This window comes from Callithrix jacchus, chromosome 22 (assembly GCF_049354715.1).
Source record: "Callithrix jacchus isolate 240 chromosome 22, calJac240_pri, whole genome shotgun sequence".
Lineage (NCBI taxonomy): Eukaryota > Metazoa > Chordata > Mammalia > Primates > Cebidae > Callithrix > Callithrix jacchus.
This window is the reverse complement of record NC_133523.1, coordinates 13,203,678-13,216,508: the sequence shown is the minus strand read 5'-3', so window position 1 is coordinate 13,216,508 and position 12,831 is coordinate 13,203,678. Positions and strand designations below refer to the sequence as shown.

General features: G+C 49.4%; 1 long non-coding RNA gene across 1 annotated transcript; it reads left to right on the top strand.

Annotated features, from left to right (window-relative positions):
• Positions 1-381: 381 nt before the first annotated feature.
• LOC144580855 (uncharacterized) lies at positions 382-9,861 on the top strand. The gene is made up of 2 exons (XR_013531087.1): positions 382-497; positions 9,635-9,861. It is a non-coding gene; the product is annotated as an uncharacterized LOC144580855 (long non-coding RNA).
• Positions 9,862-12,831: the final 2,970 nt, after the last annotated feature.

The following is a 12,831-nucleotide window of genomic DNA, read 5'->3' as shown; positions in this document are numbered from 1 at the left end:
CCATAAATGCAGACTCGTGCCCAAGCGGAGGGTGGAGGCCTCTGCGGAATTTCTAGAGGATCTCCGGGGTCTGCAGAGCATGCACCTTTTGTTCGTGGCTGTCGTCGGACCCCTCACTCCTTCGGAAACCAGGAGAGGGAGCCAAACCTTGTTCCCGGGGCTCTGGCGGGGAGCGCACCCTGGCGGTGGTACCAGCGCATTGACGCCCTCTGGGGATATGCGGAAGCGCAGTGGGCTGCGGGTACCTTGGTTACGCGTGACTCTGTGTGGTTTCAGTTGTCCCAGAAACCAGGCCGCGATGTTTTCGCTCTTATTTTTTCCTCTGAGCAACTCTTTGGAGGATATTAACGACAGAAAGAGAGGAGTATCATGCTGATCCAAAATCCATCCAGCCTGGACTCAAGAAATCCTTCTGCCTTGGCCTCCCTAAATGCTGGGATTACAGGCATGAGCCATCAAGCCTGGCCTAAACTAGTTCTTTTGCTCCAGTTTTGCAGGTGAGTAAGCTGAGAAGCCCCTCACCCCAATCATCAAGGCAGGATGTCTATGGCCCTTTACCTGAGAAACGAAGTATCTTCCTCTAATTCTCCAGCCCACCCATTCTACAGATGAGGAGGACAAGGCAGAGCGAGGTGTGGGTGGGGGGTGGGGGGTGCTGAGGGATTGGGTTGTCTGGAACCACCTTGCATAGGGTTGGGCCCTCCCTCTCTGCCTGCCAGGTCCCAGGCTGCCTCCCCAGATAGGCTGGGGAAACCAGCCAAATTCTCGCTCCACCCTTCAGGCATTCATTTACTCAGTGAACATTTAGAGACCCATGGGGGAGTTTGGTGGCACTGGAAACAAAGTTGCAGTTGGGACTTTTTTTTTTTTTTCTTTTTGAGACAGGCTCATTCTGTTACCCAGGCAGGGCAATGGGTGAGATGGCCACTCACTGCAGCCTCAACTTCCCAGGCTCAAGTTATCCTCCCATTTCGGCCCTGTGAGTAACTGGGACTACAGGCATGCACTACCATGCCCAGCTAATTCTTTTTTTTTTTCTTCAGAGATGAAGTCTCAGTATATTGCTCAGGATGGTCTTGAACTTCTGGCCTCAGGCGATCCTCCAGCCTCAGCCTCCCAAAATGCTGGGATTACAGGTGTGAGCCACCACATCCAGCCTCATTTTGCGCTTTAGAAGGGGACATGGCCAGGTTCAAGCCTGTAATCCCAACACTTTGGGAGGCCAAAGTGGGTGGATCACCTGAGGTCAGGAGTTTGAGACCAGCCTGGCCAACATGGAGAAACTAAAAATACAAAAAAAATTAGGCAGGTGTAGTGGTGAGCCCCTGAAGCCCCAGTTCCTCAGGACGCTGAGGCAGGAGAATCACTTGAATCTGGGAGACAGAGATTGTAGCGAGCCAAGAACGGTCCTTGCACTCCATCCTGGGCAACAAGAGGGAGACTCCATCTCAAAAAAGAAAATGGGGAGACATAGCTGGGCGTGGTGGCATGTGCCTATAGTCCCAACTACTCAGGAAGCTGAGGCACCAGAATTGCTTGAACCTGGGAGGCAGAGGTTGCATTGAGCAGAGATCCCACCACTGCACTCCTGGGCAACAGAGCAAGACTCTGTCTCAAAAAAATAAATAAATCGGAGAGGGGGGTTGTTGGGTGCGGTGGCCCATGCCTATAATCCCAGCACTTTGGGAAGCCAAGGCAGGCGGCTCACCTGAGGACAGGAGTTTGAGACCTGGCCAACATGGCAAAACCCCACCTCTACTAAAAATACAAAAATTAGGCTGGGCGCGGTGGCTCATGCCTGTAATCCCAACACTTTGGGAGGCCAAGTCGGGTGGATCATGAGGTCAAGAGATAGAGACCGTCCTGGCCAACATGGTGAAATCCCATCTCTACTAAAAATACAAAAAAATTAGCTGGGCGTGGTGGTGAGTGCCTGTAGTCCCAGCTACTTGGGAGGTTGAGGCAGGAGAATTGCCTGAACCCAGGAGGCAGAGGTTGCAGTAAGCCAAGGTCACGCCACTGCACTCCAGCCTAGCGCCTGGTGACTGAGTGAGACTCTGTCTCAAAAAAAAAAAGGGAAAAAAAGGAGTTCGAGGCCAGCCTGACCAACATGGTGAAACCGTCTCTACTAAATACAAAACCTTAGCCGGGTGTGGTGGTGGGTGCCTTGTAATCCCAGCTACTTGGGAAGCCAAAGCAGGAGAATCACTTGAACCCAGGAGGCAGAGGTTGCAGTGAGCCAAGATTGCACCATTGTACTCCAGCCTGGGCAATAGAGTGAGACTCCGTCTCAAATAATAATAATAATAATAAGCTGGGCACAGTGGCTCACATCTGTAATCCCAGCACTTTGGGAGGCCAAGGCAGGCAGATCACCTGAGGTCAGGAGTTCAAGACCAGCCTGGCCAACATGGTGAAACCCCATTGCTACTAAAAATACAAAAAATTAGCCAGGCATGGTTGCACGTGCCTGTATTTCCAGCTACTCATGAGGCTGAGGCAGGAGAATCGCTTGAAAACGGGAGGCTGCAGTTAGCCAAGATCATACCACTGCACTCCAGCCTGGGCAACAAGATGGAAAGTCTGTCTCAAAAGAAGAAAAAAATCATGCCACTGAATTCCAGCCTAAGCAACAGAGACTCTGTCTCAAAGAAACAAAAAACAGGCTGGGCTCGGTGGCTCACGCCTGTAATCCCAGCACTTTGGGAGGCCCAGTTGGGCAGATCACCTGAGGTCGGGAATTCAGGACCAGCCTGACCAACATGGAGAAACTTTAACTACTAAAAACATAAAATTAGCCAGGTGTGGTGGTGCATGCCTGTAATCCCAGCTTCTTGGGAGGCTTGAGGCAGGAGAATTGCTTCAACCCGGGAGGCGGAGGTTGCAGTGAGCCACTCTGTCTCAAAAAAAAAAAGAAAGGAAAGAGAGAGAGAGAGAAAGAAAGAAAAGAAAAAGAATAGAAAAGAAACGAAAAGCATTAAACAGCCCCTTGAAAAATAAAAAAAGAAAAACGAAAAACAACCACCCACTTTGAAAAAAAAAATAGTCTCGCCTTACTTTCTTTTTTTTTTTTTTTTGAGGTGGAGTCTCACTCTGTCGCCCAGGCTGGAGTGCAATGGCACAATCTCGGCTCACTGCAACCTCCACCTCCAGGGTTCAAGCGTTCTCCTGCCTCATTAGCTGGAATTACAGGTGCCTGCCACCACACCAGCCAATTTGTGTGTGTTTTTTTTTTTTTTTTTGAGACGGAGTTTTGCTCTTGTTACCCAGGCTGGAGTGCAATGGCGCGATCTCAGCTCACCACAACCTCCGCCTCCTGGGTTCAGGCAATTCTCCTGCCTCAGCCTCCTGAGTAGCTGGGATTACAGGCACGCGCCACCATGCGCAGCTAATTTTTTGTATTTTTAGTAGAGACGGGGTTTCACCATGTTGACCAGGATGGTCTCGATCTCTTGACCTCGTGACCCACCTGCCTCGGCCTCCCAAAGTGCTGGGATTACAGGTGTGAGCCACCGTGCCCGGCCTAATTTGTGTATTTTTAGTAGAGATGGGGTTTCACCATGTTAGCCAGGATGGTCTCCATCTCCTGACCTTGTGATCCACCCACCTCAGCCTCCCAAAGTGATGGGATCACAGGCCTGAGGCATCGCACCCAGCCCACCTCCCCTTACTTTCAACCTCACGCCCTTTGCGCTGGCTGTTACCTGTTCTGGAAAGCCTTTTATGTCTCTCCAAGGCTGCCCGCTTTGCTCCTTTAGTTCTGCCTAAATGTTGTATCTTCTGAGCAACCTTCCCAGACCACACCCACGTCATTTCTGGCCCTTGGCCCTGTTTGATTATTTTGCATGTTACTCCTCCCTGAAATTGCACAGTGGCTGTGCTATTTTCGTCTTTGTTAAAGGAATGAGTGGAAGTATGAAGTATAAGGTGAAAGGTATCACAGACCTGCGAAGGCTGGAGGGGGCAGCCATACCACTTCGGAGGAAGCGGTCAGCCTAGGCTTCCCTGAGTGGCTGATACTGGTGTGAAATTGGGAAAGACAAGCTAGAAAATTGCAAAATGAAGGCTGGGCTTGGTGGCTTATGCCTGTGATCCCAGTGCTTTGGGAGGCTGAGGCAAGAGGGTCACTTGAGGCCAAGAGTTCGAGACCAGCCTGGGCAACATAGCAAGACCCCATCTCTGAAAAAAAAAATTAGCCAGGTATAGTGGAACAAGCCTGTACTCCCAGCCACTTGGGAGATTGAGACAGGAGGAGCAGTTGAGCCCAGGAGTTCCAGCTTGGGTAACAGAGCAAGACCCTGTCTCCATAATTTAAAGCAAAAAGAAAAAGGAGGAAAGAAAACGAAGCAAAATTGCTGGGTAAAGAGCGAAAAGGTGTCTGATAGAAGGAAGAGCAGGGGCAAAGGCCCAAGACGGGCAAAAAAAACTTGGCACTTTCTGGGACCTCCTTGCTGCTCTGAAAATGAGGCCTAGTTCCACCTCTCAGGCTTTGCATTGGCTATTCCCTCTGCCTGAAATGCTTTTCCTTTCATTTTCCTTCCTTCCCTTCCCTTCACTCCTTCCCTCCCTCCTTCCCTCCCTCTCTCCCTCCCTTCCTCTTCTTTCTCTCTTTCTTGCTTTTGTTTTCTTTTTACTTTTTTTTTTTTTTGAGATGGAGTCTGGCTCTGTCGCCCAGGCTAGAGTGCAGTGGTGCGATCTCGGCTAACTGCAACCATCCACCTCCTGGGTTCAAGTGATTCTCCGGCCTCAGCCTCCCAATTAGGTGGGATTACAGGCGCCTGCCACCACGCCCAGCTAATTTTTGTATTTTTAGTACAGACAGGGCTTCACTGTGTTGGCGAGGCTGGTCTTGAACTTCTGACCTCGTGATACACCCGCCTCGCCCTCCCAAAGTGCTGGGATTACAAGCGTGAGCCAACACACCCGGCCTTCTTTTCTTTTTTCTTTTTTTTTTTTTTGAGACAGGGTCTCCCTCTGTCACCCAGGCTGGAGTGCAGTGGTGTGATCATAACTCACTGCAGCCTGAAACTCCTGGGCCCAAGTGATCCTCCTGCCTCCTGAGAAGCTTCCTGAGTAGCTGGGACTGCAGGTACACACAACCACACCTGACTGGTATTTTGTTGTTGTTGAGACAGGGTCTTGCTATGTTGCCCAGGCTGGTTATGAACTTCTAGGCTCAAGCAACGCCCCCTGCCTGAGCCTCCAAAATGCTGGCATTACAGGCATGTAGCACCTCGCCTGGCCTGCTCTTCCTTTTCTCCTGGCATTCCCTCTTCCTCACTTAATTTCCACCTTTGCCCAAAGGTCGCCTCCTTAGAGAAGTCTTCCCTGACTGCACCACCATAGAAAACAAGCCCAAGCCCCACCTCATCCCTACCAAACACCACTCCTCACATGGCTTGATTTTTCTTCCTTGCACATTTTAATGAATTTTTTCTACTATTTTGTTTCTTGCTGTCTCCCAGGAGGATGTCAGCTCTCCAAGGACAGGGATCTGTTTTGTTCACTGCCGGGTCCTTGGCTCCTAAAACAGGGTCTAGCACATAGTAGTTGCTCAATAAACAGCCACATGGTGAATGGATGAACAAACCCTGCATAGAAGTCACGGCTACAGTTTTTAGGGCTGATGAAACTGGAGCAGGGGATGGTTCCAGACGCTGCAACCTCGGCTTGCTGCAACCTCCACCTCCTGGGTTCAAGTGATTCTTCTGCCTCAGGCTCCTGAGTAGCTGGGATTACAGGCACGCGCCACCACACCTGGCTAATTTTTGTATTTTTAGTAGAGACAGGATGTCGCCATGTTGGTCAGGCTTGTCTTTTCTTTCTTTCCTTATTTTTCTTTTTCTTTTTTTCTTTCTTTTCTTCTTTCTCTTTCTTTCCTGCCTCTCCTTCTTTCTTTCCTTTTTTTTTTGGAGACACTCTTACTCTGTTGCCCAGGCTGCTGTGCAGTGATGTAATCTTGGCTCACTGCAACCTTTGTCTCCTGGGTTCAGGCAGTTCTCATGACTCAGCCTCTCAAGCAGCTGAGATTACAGGTGCCTGCAACCACGCCTGACTAATCTTTCTATTTTTAGTAGAGATGGGGTTTCGCCATGTTGTTTAGGCTGATCTCTAACTCCTGACCTCAAGTGATCCACCGGCCTCGGCCTCCCAAAATGTTGGGATTACAGGTGTGAGCCACCACACCGGCACCCCCGCTTTTAGAGACGGTCTCACTCTGTTTCCCAGGCTGGAGCGCAGCGGCATGAACATGGCTCCCTGCAGCCTTGACCTCCTGGGCTCAAGGAGGATCACATTTCAACATGAGATTTGGAGGAGACAAAACCAAAGTATGTTAAACTGCATGATGTTCATACAATGAAGAAATCGCCTCAGGAGACATTTCCCAACATGTCCCTGTCATTGTGTGACTGCATGAGTGTAATTCTTGTAAAGTTGGGTGCAGTAACTTTTCACTAAAACCGTTTTTCTTTCGGGCGTTGTTTCTGTACTGACAGTAATGGCACTGGAGTGAAGCACAGGTGACTTCAACTTTACAACGTGTTATTTATCCATTTTTTCTTTTTTTTTAGAGATGGGGTTTCTCCATGTTGGCCAGGCCAGTCTCAAACTCCTGACCTCAGGTGATCCGCCCACCTCGGCCTCCCAAAGTGCTGGGATTACAGGCGTGAGCCACTGCGCCTGGCCTAGACACTGCTCTGTCACTCAGGCTTGAGTGCAATAGCGCAATCATAGCTTACTTCAGCTTCAAACTCCTAGGTTCAAGCAATCCTCCTGCCTCAGCCTCCCCAGTAGCTGGGAATACAGGTGTCAGCCAACCATGCTTGGCTAATTTTTATATTTTATTTGTTTATATATTTAAAAAATTTTTCCTTTTTAGAGATGGGTTTTCACCATGTTAGCCAGGCTGGTATCGAACTCCTGACCTCAGGTGATCTGCCCACTTCAGCCTCCCGAAATGCTGGGATTACTGGCGTGAGCCACGGTGCTTAGAAATGAGGTCTTACTATGTTGCCTAGGCTGTCTTGAACTCCTGGCCTCAAGCGATCCTCCGGCCATGGCCTCCCAAGTCGATGAGACTACAGTAGCCTGGCTGGTCTTTTGCTTTTTAGCCTTTCAGATGGGCTTGTTTAAAATTTTCTATATCTTTCAGGTTGGGCACAGTGGTTTAGGCCTATAATCTCAGCACTTTGGGAAGCCGAGGAAGGATCACTTGAGGTCAGGAGTTCAAGACCAGCGTAGCCAACATGGTGAAACTCCATCTTTATTAAAAATACAAAAATTAGCTAGGCATAGTGGTGTGTGCCTGTAATCCCAGCTACTTGGGAGGCTGAGGCAGAAGAATTGCTTAAACCTAGAAGACAGAGGTTGCAGTGAGCCGAGAGTGGGACACTGAACTCCAGGCTAGGTGCTGTAGACTCCCTTCCTTTCTGTCTTTCTTCTCTTTCTTTCTTTCTTTCCTTCCTTCCTTTCTTTCTTTCCCTCCCTCCTCCCCTCCCTCTCTCTCTCTCTCTCTCTTTCTTTCTTCTTTCTTTCTTTCACCAAGAAAGTGGTGAATAGACTCCCTTTCACAAGAAAAAAAAAATACTGCTGTGGCTGTGTGTGGTGGCTCACACCTGTAATCCCAGCACTTTGGGAAGCTGAGGAGGGTGGATCACCTGAGGTCAGGAGTTCAAGACCAGCCTGACCAACATGGTGAAACCCCATGTTTACTAAAAATATAAAACTAGCTGGGTGTGTTGGTGGGGGAGGTGCCCCTTTAATCTCAGCTACTTGGGAGGGTGAGGCAGAAGAATTGCTTGAACCTGGGAGCCGGAGGTTGTAGTGAGCCGATATTGGGCCCTTACAATCCAGTCTGGGCAAGAAGAGAGAAACCCCATCTCAAAAATAAAAATTAAAATTAAAAATAAGCTGGGTATGGTGGCTCATACCTGTAATCCCAGCACTTTGGGAGGCCAAGTTGGGCAAATCACCTGAGGTCAGGAGTTCAAGACCAGCCTGGCCAACATGGTGAAACCCCAACTCTACTAAAAATAAAAAAATAAAAAGTAGCCAGGTGTGGTGGCTCACCTGTAGCTCGGGAGGCTGAGGCAGAACTGCTTGGACCCCGGAGGCAGAGGTTGCAGTGAGCCGAGATTGTGCCAGTGCCGTTCACCCTGGGTAACAGAGTGACTCTTGGTCTCAAAATAAATAAGAAGAAAAAGTAGGTCGGGTGTGATGGCTCACGCCTGTAATCCCAGCACTTTGGGAGGCCGAGGCGGGTGGATCTCCTGAGGTCAGGAGTTCAAGACCAGCCTGGCCAACATGGTGAAATCCCGTCTCTTATATTAAAAAAAAAAAAAAAAAAGAAAATGTAAAATTTTTTATAACTTTCAGTGTGCAGGAAGAAGTAAAAAATATATTTTTTAAAAATATCTTAAACTATTCTGAAGTGAATCAAGCCAACATGACGAATATTAACATCTGTTAATCTTGGGTGTGGGTGTACACTAGGAGGCTCTAATCTGTTCTGTATTTAACATTTACTTTTATTTTGTTGAAGAAAACAGAAGCTCCTCCTGGCGGCATGGATGGTAGGTGAGCTGGGGGTGTTTTCCTGTTTTCTCAGATCTCTTAACTGGACTTAACTCGTTTTGACAGTCTCTTCTATTTATTTTATTTTATTTTGAGACGGAGTTTCGCTCTTGTTACCCAGGCTGGAGTGCAATGGCGCGATCTCGGCTCACCGCAACCTCCGCCTCCTGGGTTCAGGCAATTCTCCTGCCTCAGCCTCCTGAGTGGCTGGGATTACAGGCACGCGCCACCATGCGCAGCTAATTTTTTGTATTTTTAGTAGAGACGGGGTCACCATGTTGACCAGGAGGTCTCGATCTCTTGACCTTGTGATCTACCTGCATCGGCCTCCCAAAGTGCTGGGATCACAGGCGTGAGCCACTGCACCCGGCCCTATTTATTTTATTATTATTTTTGAGGCAGAGTCTCGCTCTGTCGCCAGGCTAGAGTGCAGTGGCGCCATCTCCACTCACTGCAACCTCCGCCTCCTGGGTCCGAGCAATTCTCCTGCCTCAGCCTTCCGAGTAGCTGGGATTACAGGTGCCCACCACCACACCCAGCTAATTTTTTGTATTTTTAGTAGAGACGATGTTTCAACATGTTGGCCAGGATGGTCTCTGTCTCTTGACCTCGTGATCCACCCACCTCGGCCTCCCAAAGTGCTGGGATTACAGGGGTGAGCCACCGCGCCCAGCCTATTTATTTTGGAGACAGAGTCTCACTCTGTCGCGCAAGCTGGAGTACAGTGGCACGCTCTTGGCTCAGTACAACCTCTGCCTCCCAGATTTAAGCAATTCTCCTGTCTTAGCCTCTCGAATAGTTGAGAATACAGCTGCCTGCCACCACACCCGGCTAATTTTTGCATTTTTAGTAGAGACGGGATTTCACCATGTTGGCCAGGCTGTTCTCGAACTCCTGACCTCAAGTGATCTACCCACCTCAGCCTCCCAAAGCGCTGGGATTACAGGTGTGAGTCATCACACCCAGCCTGAGAGGCTCGACTATAACTCAGCACAGATGATCTATGAGGCTCCAAAATTGCCTCCACCTGCTTCCCTGGGACATTTCTTCTCTCCCTCAGGGCTGGTTTTCCCCAGACTCCCACATTGGCTAGCCTTGGTCTCTGTCTCCACCTTCCAACAGTGCATTCCAACAGAGGGAGATGACCTGGGCTTGGATCCCTGCCAGCTGTATGATCTTGGGCCTGGGATTAACGTGCTCTGAGCTTTACTTCACACACCTGGCTACAAATATGTTAATGCCTTCATGTCATCTGCTCCACTTAAGGATTAAATGTTTTTAATTTTATTATTTTTTTGTATGTGTGAGACAGTCTCCTTGTGTTGCCCAGGCTGGAGTGTAGTGACACAATCACGGCTCACTGTGGTCTGGACCTCCTGGGCTCAAGTAATCCACCCATCACTCCCTACTGAGTAGCTGGAACTACAGGTTTGCAACACCACACCCAGCTATTTTTTTTTTTTTCGTTTTATTTCTGAGACTGAGTCTCCCTCTGTCACCCAGGCTGGAGTGCAATGGTGTGATCTCAGCTTGCTGCAACCTCCGCCTCCCAGGTTGAAACGATTCTCCTGCCTTAGCCTCCTGAGTAGCTGGGATTACAGGTGCCCACCACCACACCTGGCTAATTTTTGTATTTTTAGTAGAGATGGGGTTTCTTTTTTTTCTTTTTTTGAGACGCAGTCTCGCTCTGTCGCCCAGGCTGGAATGCAATGCTGTGGTCTCAGCTCACTCCAACCTCTGGCTCCCAGGTTCAAGTGATTTTCCTGCCTCAGCCTCCCTAGTTGCTGGGATTAAAGGCATGCACCACCACACCTGGCTAATTTTTGTATTTTTAGTAGAGACAGGGCTTCTCCATGTTGGTCAGGCTGGTCTTGAACTGTTGACCTCAGGTGATCTGCCTGCCTCAGCCTCCCAAAGTACTGGGATTACAGGTGTGAGCCCCTCCGCCGCCATTTGTTTATCTTCTAATTGTTTCTTTCAGATGGGTCTTGCTGTGTTGCCCAAGGTGGTCTGGAATTCCTGGTCTCAAGCGATCTTTCTGCTTCAGCTTCCCGACAGGATTTGTTTGTTTGTTTGTTTTTTGAGATGGAGTCTCGCTTTGTTTCCCAGGCTAGAGTGCAATGGTGCAATCTCGGCTGAATGCAGCCTCTGCGTCCAGGTTCAAGCAATTCTCCTGACTCAGCCTCCCAAGTAGCTGGGATTACAGGTGTCCATCACCATGCCTGGCTAATTTTTTGTATTTTTAGTAGAGTCGAGGTTCTACCATGTTGGCCAGACTGGTTTAGAACTCCTGACCTCAAGTGATCCGTTCACCTCAGCCTCCCAAAGTGCTAGGATTACAGGCAGGAGCCACCACCAATAGTTTTTTAAAAATCAAAATTAGGAGGCCGGGCGTGGTGGCTCACGCCTGTAATCCCAGCACTTTGGGAGGCCGAGGTGGGTGGATCACGAGGTCAAGAGATCGAAACCATCCCGGTCAACAAGGTGAAACCCTGTCTCTACTTAAAATACAAAAATTAGCTGGGCATGGTGGTGTGTGCCTGTAGTCCCAGCTACTCGGGAGGCTGAGGCAGGAAAATTGCTCGAACCCAGAAAGCGGAGGTTGCGGTGAGCCGAGATTGAGCCATTGCACTCCAGTCTGGGTAACAACAGCGAAACTCCCATCTCAAAAAAAAAAAAAAATCAAAATTAATGCAACAAATCCAAATGAAGACAGGATTCTTGATTTCCCCTTTTTGCCTCAGGCACCAGTATGGCTCAGTCCACCCTTGTCCTTTTTTTTTTTGAGATGGAGTTTCACTCTTGTTGTTCAGGCTGGAGTGCAGTTGCAAGGTCTGTACTCACTGCAGCCTCGGCCTCCCAGGTTCCAGTGATTCTCCTGCCTCAGCCTCCTGAGTAGCTGGGACTACAGGTGTGTGCCACCACACCCAGCTAATTTTTTGTGTTTTTAAATACAAAATAACACCGTGTTAGCCAGGATGGTCTTATCTCCTGACCTGGTGATCTGCCTGCCTTGGCCTCCCACAGTGCTGGGATTACAGATGTAAACCACTGCACCTGGTCTTTTTTTTTTTTTTGAGACAGAGTCTGGCTCTGTTGCCCAGGCTGGTCTGCAGTGGCATGATCTCAGCTCACTACAACCTCTACCTCCCGGGTTCAAGTGATTCTCCTGCCTCAGCCTCCTCAGTAGCTGGGATTACAGGTGCCCACCACCATGCCTGGCTAAATTTTGTATTTTTAGTAGAGATAGTTTCACCATGTTGGCGAGGCCAGTCTCAAACTCCTGACCTCAGGCAATCCACCCACCTCAGCCCCAAAAAGTGCTGGGATTACAGGTGGGAGCCACCACGCCCAGCCTGCAAAACCCCATCTTTACAAACTTTTTAAAAATTAGCTGGGAGGGAGGGAGGGAAGGAAGGAAGGAAGGAGGGAAGGAGGGAAGGAGGAGGGAGGGAAGGAAGGAAGGAGGGAAGGAGGGAGGGAGGGAGGGAGGGATGGAGGGAAGGAAGGAAAGGAGGGAGGGAGGGAAGGAAGGAAGGAGGGAAGGAGGGAAGGAGGGAAGGAGGGAGGGAAGGAAGGGAAGGGAAGGGGAGGGGAGGGGAGGGGAGGGAAGGGAAGGAGGAAGGAAGGGAAATCTGTCAGGAATGACCTGTTCCACCTCACCTTTCAGGTGGCCTATGGTCTACCATGCTACTCCTAGGTATTTGAAAAATGAAAATTTATCTTCCCTAAAATACTTGTACAGTACAAGCTTTATTAACAGTGGCCAAAGACCGGACACAAACAATTGGCCAAGAACAGATGGGTGAAACTGTATTGGCCACATTGCAGTATGGCCACACAATGGAATATTACTCAGCAATACAAAGAATGAGCTGTTGATATCCCCACAACACAGGCAACTCTCAAAACCACTTTGTTGGGCTGGGCGCAGTGGCTCATGCCTGTAATCCCAGCACTTTGGGAGGCCGAGGCGGGCGGATCACAAGGTCAGGAGTTGGAGACCAGCCTGGCCAACGTGGTGAAACCCTGTCTCTACTAAAAATATGAAAATTAGCAGGGTGTGGTGGCAGGAGCCTGTAGTCCCAGGTACTCAGGAGGCTGAGGCAGGAGAATTGCTTGAACCCGGGAGGTAGAGGTTACAGTGAGCTGAGATCGTGCCATTGCACTCCAGCCTGGAGGACAGAGTGAGACTCCGTCTTAAACAAAAAAAAACCCACAACACTTTGTTGAGGCCAGGCATGGTGGATCACGTAA